Raw genomic sequence first — 11347 nt, 5'->3', positions numbered from 1 at the left:
TCTGTTGATGGACACTTAGGCTCTTTCCATGTTTTAGCTATTGTGGAGAGTGCTGCTATGAACATTGGGGTACATGTGCTCCTATGCCTCAGCATTTCTGTATCCCTTGGGTAAATTCCTAGCAGTGCTATTGCTGGGTCATAAGGGAGTTCTATTGTTAGTTTCCTGAGGAACCTCCACACTGTTTTCCAGAGGGGCTGTACCCGTTTACATTCCCACCAACAGTGTAGGAGGGTGCCCGTTTCTCCACATCCTCGCCAGCATCTAGAGTTCTCTGATTTGCTCATTTTAGCCACTCTGACTGGCGTCCCCTTCACAGAATTCTGAGGCCACCTCAGTAGTGTGGCTTCAGGATGTGCTCACGGGCCTCTGAAGGTCTGCACTGTACACACCAGCCGCCAAATAGCACAAACCCCATTAGCCACTTCTCTTCGCAGACATCTGCCAGCAACTTTAATTGTTGCTCTCTTCCTGCCCTGTTCCTTTCCAGCTCCTCTCCCCATGATCACACCCAGTCCCAGCCCAGGCCCCGAACTTGCCCCCCAGAGCATCCCGGTTAGCCTTCTAGCTAACAACAGAACTCAGCGTCTTCAGAAGGTTTCTGTCTCTTCTGTGAGTGCCCTTGAACCCATCACCATATGTCTCTGAGTCAAATGCAGTGCCGTCTTTCTCTAGCAGGACTTTGGTGAATGAAATACTCCGTGTCGTATTACTCCTATAATAGACACCAACTATAAGTGCTGAGAAAAGGAGGTATGATGAGCCTGGCAATACCCCAAAGTGTGTCCATGTCCCATTTCCTTTGACGTCCACTCTTCCCTATTCTCCCCTGTGTCCCTCCCCACTCCGATCTACCTTCCCATCATCACCTTGGCTATTCTTACCTGTCTCTTGTCTGTCCTTGGGCCTTGAGGAGGTGGGAGGGAGCAAGGGCGTGGGCCATCCTGGGTTGGGTTTCAAGTTGCGTGGCCTCAAAACCCAGCCTCTTCTAAACTCAGTGCAAGAGGACCGTCTACAAAGAGGTTCTTAGCCCTGGCCAAGTACCCTGGGTAGCATTCTGTGTGCCCCGTGGACCATGTTGCTCCCCTGGACTTGAACTCCCCTGGTCCTCCTGCTGAGATGCTGTGTGGACCTTGGAAACATCACACGGAGGCTACATCATGGTTGCACAGCTGTGGCAGTCTGTGTCCTGCGGAGGAGATGCTATCAATGGGGAAATTAACTGCTCACCAAATCTTGATGTTTCCAGTTCCCTGTGGTCATGGTCTGAGCCAGGACTGCCTCTGAATGCTCGAAATCAGGCAGCTCGCTCTGGGCCCAGGCTTCAAGGGCACCACTCCAGTCCTGCTCTGACTGTGTCTCCCTCCGTGGGAAGGGGAGTGCCGGGGACCAAGGGGATGTGTCCCCCCAGAGTTCGTCCCCTCCCATGCGCGTGCATGAAACCAGGAGCTGAGAGTGGGGAGAAAGGGGGATGGGATATGGGCCATGAGGCCTTCTTTCTCCTCTTCGTCTTGGAGCCCCCATGTTAGGTCAGCCTGGTCCAGCCCTTCAGTTTTCACTGTCTTCTGGCCAACACTCAAGCTTCCTCCAGTGAACACTGAAGACCACTCCAGCCCCAGTTCTTAACAAAATAAAAATCGGGTCAGGTCCGTCCTTTTCACTCAAAGCTTTTGGAGGCTTTCTGACATATTCAAAACTAAATACAAAAACCCCAAAGCTCTTCCCAATCCTACACCTGAGCTTTTGTGCTTGGAAACCGGCCACCATTTTTTTTCTTTTCAAAATCTTTTTTTATTATTTTTTATTTTTTTAATTTCTTTTTAATGAGACAGAGGCATGAGAGGGGGAGGAGCAGAGAGAGGGAGACACAGAATCTGAAGCAGCTCCAGGCCCCGAGGTGTCAGCACAGAGCCCGACATGGGGCTTGAACTCATGGACCATGAGATCATGACCTGAGCTTAACTGCCTGAACCACCCAGGTGCCCCTAAAATCTTTTTTAAAAAAGTTTATTTATTTATTTTGAAAGAGAGAGTGAGTGAGAGAGAGAGAAAGAGAGAGAGCACAAGTGGGGAAGGAGCAAAGAGAGAGAGAAGGAAAGAGAAAATCCTAAGCAGGCTCCACCTTGTCAGCAGAGAGCCTGACATAGGGCTCAAACTCAGAGAGTGTGAGATCATGACCTGAGCCAATATCAAGAGTCTGATGCTTAACCAGTTGAGCCACTCAGGTGCCCCCAATGTATGCTTTTTTGCACTATCTGATTTTTCATTTAGCATGGTGCTTTTAAGACTCATCCATGTTGTGTGTATCAGTAATTTGCTCTTTTATTCCCGAGTAGTATTGCATTCTGTAGATTTACCATAGTTTATCCATTCTCCTATTGATAGACACCTGGGCTGTTTCCAGATTTTGGCTCTTTTTTTCTTTTATAGTTTGTCAAGTTGGTTTCCATATAACATCCACCGCTCATCCCAACAAGTGCCCTCCTTCATGCCCATCACCCCTTCCCCCTCTCCTCCACTCCCATCAACCTTCAGTTTGTTCTCAGTATTTAAGAGTCTTTTATGGCTTGCCTCCTTTCCTCTCCTTAACTATTTTTTCCCCTTCCCCTCCTCCATGGTCCTCTGTTAAGTTTCTCCTGTTCCACTTATGAGAGAAAACATATGGTATCTGTCCTTCTCTGCCTGACTCATTTCACTCATAACACTCTCTCCCCAGAGGTATCTCCCAGATACATTTGCAGATTTTGGGAAACTAAGTGTGCATGGTGGGTATGGTAATGGCATTCCGTTCCCATTCTCTGCTTCTTTGTTCCCATGTGGGGCAGGGACAGCTCCCGCTGACCACTAGCTTTCTTTCCTAGATTCCCACACAGCCTCAGACTGGCAGCGCTTGCCTGAAGCCCACCTCCCTTTATCACTGGGCACCAAATCCTGTCGGAGGTTGACTTCCAGCTTCTGTGAAGGTGGCCAAACCTTTCCCTTTCCTTGCTGGGCATGTGCTAGTCCCCACTGAGAGTCAGCACACTAAACAGCTTCCCATTTCTTATTCGGGACTTCCCCCTGGGACTGTTGTTATCAGTCTTGAGCAATTGCTTTCATGCTGCAAATTGCTTTTGTTCACTTTTGCACCAGGGAGAATTTTCCATTCTTAGCAGGATGGTGCTGGTCAGTGTGCGTCCATTGATAGTGCTCCTGGGTGATTGAGAACAAATTACTAATCTTCAGGGTCTGGAGAAATAATAAAATGGTGGTTTCAAGCTGTGAAGGGTGGAGGTAGTTTATTCTGCCGCAATGTGTAATTGAAATAACCCCAACTCTTGTTTGCACATAGCTCTTGTCTGCACATAGCTCTTGTCTGCATATTCTAACTAGGAAAAATGTCTCCATGGGCCTGACCCACACTTGGCCACATTAAGGCCACAGGAAGAGCTCTCTTCCCCTTTGAGCTGAGGACATGGATCTATATCAGTATTAGATTCCCCTTGAATAAAATGGAAAATACAAATAATAGTAGCTGAAACAAGATATGGTTTCCCCCTGTCTCTTATAAAAGAAATCTAGGGATAGGCAATATCAGAGCTGCTGTGGTGAGTCCCTCTAGCTTTTTGTTCTACTATCTTAGTGTTTGGCTTCTACCCTCAAGGTCACGTCACAGTCCAGGGTGGCTGCTGGAGCTCCAGCCATTAGACCTGCATTTCACGTGGTAGGAAAAGGAATGACAGAGGGCAAAGAAGCACACCACCCAGCCAAATCAGCATCCTTTACATAGGCTAAACATACTGATCACATGGCTAAACCTAGCTGCAAGGGATGCTGGAGGATGTAACCATATGTCTCAGCCCACTGTAGCCCTAAATTAAACCAGGATTCTGGTGCCAAAGAAGAAGGGGTGGTAATAAGTGACCAAGTGAGGATGAAGTTCTGATAGAGCAAGCAGAGGAAAAGGACAGCAAAGAGGGAGGTCTTGTCCCAAATAGCTATAGAAATAAACGAACCTTGGAGCCCTCTGCTCTCTCCCACCCTGTGGGCTCTGCAAAGTCTGCCTCCCTGGTCTGCTTGTTTAGCCTCCTTCCTTCTCAACGGTGTCCTGCAGGAACGTCTTGCCATTCCTGCTGCACCCAAGGAAGGAGTGGCTGCGCTTTGGGGCTGTTGCTCTTACGGGCCAGGGTACCTCTTTGTCTTGGGTCACATCAGCCTCTCAGCTGCACCCAGTAAGGAAAGGGGCCCCAGTCTTGCAATAGCCTCTCTAGTGCATGGCTTGATTTTGATATGTGTGTGTGTGTGTATGTATGCGTGTGTGTGTCTGTGTGTGTGTGTGTGAGAGAGAGAGAGAGAGAGACAGAGACAGAGACAGAGAGAGAGAGAGAGTTTGGCTCCTTGTGTGATATTCTAAGGAAACCATGGGGTAAGGCCCCACCCTGCAAGTCTCCCCCTGAGGTGGGTTACCCTCCCATTCTTTTTTTTTTTTTTTAATAATTTTTTTAATTTTTATATTTATTTATTGTTGAGACAGAGAGAAACAGAGCATGAGTGTGGGAGGGGCAGAGAGAGAGGGAGACACAGAATCTGAACGAGGCTCCAAGCTGTCAGCACAGAGCCCGACATGGGGCTCGAACCCACAGACCGTGAGATCATGACCTGAGCCGAAGTCAGACGCTCAACTGACTGAGCCACTCAGGCGCCCCTACCCTCCCATTCTTAATTTTCCAGGAGTGTTGCTTCTTAGACAGGGCACTGGGAGCCAGAAATGGCTTTGGACAGGAGAGGCTCTCTCTCTCTCTCTCTCTGGACCTCATTCCCTTAGATGTTGAGGGATCTACATGCGCTGGAAGGGACTCCTAGAAGAAGAAGAAAGATGGCCTCCACCTTCACCCCCAGAGATAGCCTCAGAACAGCCAGGAAGACAACGTAGGTAGAAACCCAAGTTGAGTATGATGAACTGTATTCTGTTTATTTCCTTTTCTCATTCTGGTATCCTCAGGCTTCTAATAAAGTCTGCTTTATGCTCCAAAGTGGTCTCTGCCATTAGGTGGGAATGAACAGAAGACTGAGTAGCCCTCATTCAGGCAAACATGTGAGCAGAGGAAGATGTGGTCTCTGCTCTTGCTCCCAGATTCTCTGGATGATGTGCAGTGGGAGGGCAAGGCTTTGTCCCTGGTGTCCAACACCTATCTCTGCAAGGACCACCCATTTCCTAAGCCTTTGCCACCCACAGCTTGACCTCACAGTCTTCACTCAACAGGCTTGTGTGGAGGGCCTCTCCCCCATGGATCAGCCCATGGTTCTGAGTGTACACAGAAGGACAAGGTTGCAAGATGCTTCCATCAGGGGAGAGGAAGACAGGTCCACAGGGACAGAGAGTCAGCTGGGGGACTGGGGGGCACCGATGCCACCTGGTAAAAGGGGCAGCGAGGGTCCTCAGAGGAGCTGGCACTGGAGCTCAGCGTTCTAGTTTGTGTCTTTGTTTCAACGGAGCTAAGATCACACTGTACATGAATATAATCAGATTACTCTGCACCTTGCCTGTTTCAGTTGGTGATTTATCAGTCTTCCTTGTAAGAGAGCAGACAGAGCTCTGACTCCATTTTGTCTGCTACCTGATATGTATCTCTGTCTAATCTGATCTATCTTGAACTAAGTGATCTAAGCTCTGGGTGTGATTCCATGCATTCTCTTACATGTATGTAATCAAACCTTACACATGGGAATTCGTGGGGTCAATGCTTATGTCACAAAATTAAGGTCCTATGGATAACAATTTTTGCATCTTGCTCTTCTCACTCATCCTGCTAGAATCCTACCAAGTCACAGACAAAGCTAGGATGCACAGGCTTGAGTCACGTGGCAGTTGGCCACCTGAAAAGGGGAGGAAAATGGAGGGAGAGGGGGCCATTCCAGCCAAGGAAACAGATTCTTATCATAGGCTAACCCCACACATGTATGAAGGGAATTCCCAGGGAGCTTGTCAAGCCCAGCCCAGGGATGTGTACCCAAATCTGAAAGAGGGAAGGGGCAGGGGCTGCACCCCATGCTGTTTGAGGGGTGGTGATTGGGGGGCAGAGGGCTGGTGACTGCTGCTGCCTGCCCATGAGCCCATCAGGAGGCCAAGGACTGCCCCTTTCCAGGGATATCTCTGGCTGCCAGTTGTCTACAAGACAGTTCACCTTTTCCAAGCTACCAGGTCCATTGATTCCCAAGGAACAGGGCCAGACCCCCAGGATGGCCAAGACCACCAGGGGTAGTGAAAGCTTCAGCCCAGACATGAATGGATGGAAAGCAACCCACCAGGGAAATAAAATTTCCCTCTCTTTGTTGTGAATTGTTGCAGGGAACCCAGTGTATCTGAGAATAGTGATTTCATTTAAATGCCAAATTTGGTTGCTAGAAAGATACATCTTGGAGCATGTGGGTAGTGGGGGGGCATGAGTGAACATGTTCACTGAGCAGTTAGACCCAGTGGTCTAACTATGCTAAGCCTTTTACCCAAGTGGTCTCATTTCATTTAACAGCCCCATGAGGTTGGTGGCGGCATTCTTAAATTGTTCTTTGATAGATTCTGACAGTTTATAGCTTGTGGGGGGCAGAATGAAGTGATACCCTCCACACAGCTCTTGTGACAACTGCTTTATGTTTATTCATTCTATGCAATACCTGGATAAAAGGAAAATCAAGTTTTGTTTTGTTTTCATTTGTGTGAAAACAACTTCCCATCCATGGGTCCACCATGCAACAAATGTGTTTCTGCCTAGAAAGAAGAACCAAGGTTGGCTCAGTGTTGGCTGGATACAAAGGAATTGCATATGCCTTATGGATGCTCATCCTTATGACACCTGAAAGAGGTCGGAATTTTCCAGAAGTTGAGATTGAGTAGTGGGTGCCAGGTAAAGCTGGAAGGTGGTGGTGTTAGAATTCAGGGTAGGAAACAAAAAAAAGAATTCTGGGTAGGGTCTGTCTGACTCTAAGATCCGAGCACTTCCTTACCCTTTGCCGTTAACTTGAAATCAGAGCATCAGGCCTGGGATAACACAGGTTGACCTCTCCCTTGGGTGCCTCAATTCCAAAGCTGTCTAGTTATTGGAAGTGTTGCCCTGATGCCTGGTTGATAATATGACTTTCTTCAGAGACTCAGACTGGAGATTACTGGATTCCCTACAGCCTGTTTTGAAAGAGGGAAAGAAAGCCTGCCAAGGATGCGTAGGAGCTCTCCAGCCTCCACGGGGCTGAATGGAGGACAGAGCCTCACAAGCCAGCCTCAAGCCATCTTACTGCTTATAGAGCCATCAGAGGAGTTGCATGCCCCCTACCCACCCCCTCATTGGAACACCGGGCTGGTCCCTGGGGGCCCTAGATCTCAGACTTCAGTCTGCCACCACCCTAGACCATCACTCCTCTTGGGTCCAGCTCAAAGGGGTTCAGCTTTCCTCTCAGGTGGGTCAAGTTCTCACTCGTCAAAATAGGCATATTTTCGGAGACTCCAGGCTCCACCAAACTAGACCCAGGGTAACTGTCTGAGATCACAAACTGAGCTGAAATAAAGAGTCGACCCTTCACAGAGCCACACAGGTGCCCCTTAAGTTGCCTTCAAAGTTAGCCAAGTCTCATTTAGTTTAGAATTGCTTGGTCTGGTTGGGGAACTGTCTGGAACTGCCCAAAAGATAATCTGCCACTACCCAAGTTGGTGACTCCCCAGATACATTGTTCTTTGTGTTAAAAAACTAGGGTGCACCCGACCCAGCAGACCCAGACCCACCCTGTTCCTGAGGAGGAAGCCAGTCCTGGCCTGGCAGTTGCAGGTGACAGTCCTGACCGGTCTGGGAGCCGATGAGAAGTTCATAGGCTGTTAATAAACTGGAACCAATCAGTGAATGCAAGCTGATCATGCCGGGGCCGGCTGGGGCCACAGGTCCTTGGGAGAGGCTGCACTTGTGTTGCATCTATCTGCATATTGCAGAAGCATGAAAGCGTCCAGCCCCTCTTGGTGTTTGTTACAGTGAATAGACATATGTCCCTCACACTAGCATGGGGAATATCTAATTAAGCTACACAATGATTGCTTATGCCCGCGGCTGTCACAAACAAGGCTCTGTCACTCTCCGTGGAGAACCACAAAATGGGAATTCGCTTTTAGGGCATGATAATGAATAAATTTGAAATATATTAAAATTGATTTAGATCCCACACCCCTCCCCTTTAAAAAGCAACACTAACAAATGCTATTTTCACACACAAAAATATTTTCAATCGCACGGTGGGCATGGGGCCGGGGGTGGTAGTTGGGGGGGGAAGCTCCCGTGAAATGTTGGCTGGTTGATGACAGTTTTTGGTATAACTTGCTTTCCCAGTGTTTTCCATGAATGAGTTAGGGTGTCATGGATGGGAGTTGTGTTTTGGTCCACATTAACAGGAATGGTTGCATATATTGCCCGGGAACCAAAACGTTTAAGAGTTTTTAAAGAGTTGAATATGTTTTTCTTAATGTTAGCCTTCCCTTCTCTTACTTTGCTATAGATGGGAGACTCATGGGAAATTATTTTCTTTACAGCTGAATCTTTTGAGTACATCAAACAGAAGTACTGCATCCTGGGTAAGATCCATGTTGCTACTTTAAAATGGACTAATTTTTAACAGAGGGAAATCTTTATTTTGGTTGAGCACCTAAGAAATTATTTTCCCTGCCTTCCTACTGTAGGGACGGGGAAGAAACTTTGCCCCCAGTGGGGAAAGGGGGAAGAGGGCGAGGAGTCACATGGCTGGAATATGGAAAATTTGAAAACCACCTCGAAGAGTCTTTTGTTACCAAGAACAGGACTGGCTACATAATTTGCAGGTCCCATCGCAAGATGAAAATATGTGCCTCCTTGTTTAAAAATCATTAAGAGTTACGGGGACGCCTGGGTGGCTCAGTCGGTAAGGTGGCCAATTCAATAGCGGCTCAGGTTGTGATCTTCGAGTCATAAGATTGAGCCCCACATCCGGCTCGGCTCTGACAAGTGTGGAGCCTGCTTGGGATTCTCTCTCCCCCTCTCTCTCTAACCCTCCCCCACCCCTTCTCTCTCTTTCTCAAAGTAAATAAATAAACATTTAAAAAATCGGGGCACCTGGGTGGCTTAGTCGGTTAAGCGTCCGACTTTCGCTTGGGTCATGATCTCGTGGTTCTTGGGTTCGAGCCCTTCTTTGGGCTCTGTGCTGACTGCCAGCTCAGAGCCTGGAGCCTGTTTCAGAGTCTGTGACTCCCTCTCTCTCTGACCCTCCCCCTGCTCATGCTGTCTCTCTCTCTCTCCTAGAAATAAATAAAACATTTAAAAAAAATAAATAAATAAAATAAAAAATAAAAAATCATTAGGGATTTCAAGATAGTGACAGCAGAGCCTGAAACCAAGTGGGGGAAGCTCTCCTAAGCCTGGGCCCTGAGGGACTGACTATACAGGTTGTACACTCATGAAGCCAGTTCTGCCAAGAACCATGTTTTGCCGTCAGTAAGAAGGGAAAGAGAAGTGGAAGATGAGAGGAGATATTAAATCCTAACATTAAAAAATGTTTATTTATTTTTGAGAGAGAGAGAGAGAGAGAGAAGAGAGAGACAGCATGAGTGGGGGAGGCGCAGAGAGAGAGGGAGACATAGAATCCAAAGCAGGCTCCAGGCTCTGAGCCGTCAGTACAGAGCCTGATGGGGCTCAAACCCACAAACCACGAGATAATGACTTGAATCAGTCAGACGTTTAACCGACTGAGCCACCCAGGCGCCCTTAAATCCCAATTTTTATACAGCCTATGAACCCAGAGAAGGTCTTCATGTGAGAAGAAATGGACAATGGAATCCCAACTAATTTTGCCCATCCTCACAAGATGACTTCAAGGAACATGGCAAGACTGCCTACAGAGACACTGGGTGTTTTCTGGCTCTAAACCCACCGGACTTTTACTTTCCACTCCAGATTCTGTCAGTTTGGAGAACTAGGTACTTCTAGGAACTACACATCTGATCAACCCATCAGGATTTTGGGGAGAGAAGTAAAGACGGAGAAATCCTGCCCCCTCTACAACACAGAATGTACAAGTCTTGAATAGTATTCTTCCAGATGTCGAGACCCGGGGCTGCAACTGTCTCTTGCCTGACTGGTGGGGTGCACTGGCTTGTCTGTGTCTCGTTTGCTGCATCTGTATGAGACACACAGAGAAGAGGTGGCCTCTTCTGAGGCTCCTCTGCCTCAGACCCCTGCCCACCCCCACTCTCTGTGGGCTCCTTTGTGCTGGGAAGAGACCCCTTCTTGGCTCTTTCTGCCTGTGAGCCAATGTCCACAGGAAAATGGGTTTATTTTCTGCAGGGCGAGGGTGTTGAAAGCAACCTGGCATGTATTTATTTTAACTGTGGTTCAAAAACCACATAACAAAATGTATTCTCATCACCATGTTTAAGTATACAACTCAGTAGTGATAACGGCGTTCATATCGTTGTGCAACAGATCACTAGAACTTTTTCCACATCTGTGGGGTTTTTAATGCCAGTCCCCATGACCTCACAGGCCCCGCACAAGGGAAGAGGCTGTAAACACGGGAGACACTGAATAAATGTCCTTAACTGAACAGGGCCACACCAAGTTGTGTAACTCAGGCCCCGTTTATGACCAAGCCAATTCCCTGGGCCCCAGACAAAGTTTATGACATGATTTTGTTGTCTCCTAGAGACAGTCCATTTACAAAAAAAGAAAAAAAAAGATTTTGCAGTCTTTGAATTCTTTGATCTGTTTTTTCAGGCAACTCTGAGTTTGAATTTCTAAATAATCTCCTAAACGTGCCATATAGAACCTTAAACACTGATGGAGTTTTAGCAACCTCTCAGCTCACCCAGGGCTTAGTTCAGCACCTGGAATACAATAGATGCTTCATAAATATTTGATGAATGAATGAGTGACAGAATGGGTTTTCCGCATTAACGAGGAGAAGGAAGGATAAAGGAGACGATGTGTGGGATCTCTAAACCTCGCTCTTGCCAGTGGCCTCAGCCCTTGGCCAGAGATCCTGGTCCAAGCAAAGCTGCTGGGGTATCAGAGGTGATATGCAGGGACAGAGGGAAGGGCAGAGGGTGCTCACAGGGCTGGGTGACCAGACACCCCCTGACCTGGGAGAAGTCACCTTTGGAATGAAAGGCAAGAAACTTTCTGGAAACGGAGGAGGTGGGGTCACCTTGGGAGGACCCAGGTGAGAATGGGGACAGCTAGCGAGAAGGCCAGTGTTGTTTAAAAGCAGGGTGCCAGATGAGGAAGGAGGTTGGGTAACGGATTCCGGCCGGGCGGGTAGCAGCTGCAAAGCCTCCTGGGAGGAAGTGTTGCAGGGAGGCCAGAAATCG

Source organism: Hyaena hyaena, unplaced genomic scaffold, assembly GCF_003009895.1.
Source record: "Hyaena hyaena isolate Hyena2069 unplaced genomic scaffold, ASM300989v1 scaffold_2, whole genome shotgun sequence".
Classification (NCBI taxonomy): Eukaryota; Metazoa; Chordata; class Mammalia; order Carnivora; family Hyaenidae; genus Hyaena; species Hyaena hyaena.
The sequence above is the reverse complement of the archived record's forward strand: the minus strand, read 5'-3'. Positions refer to the sequence as shown.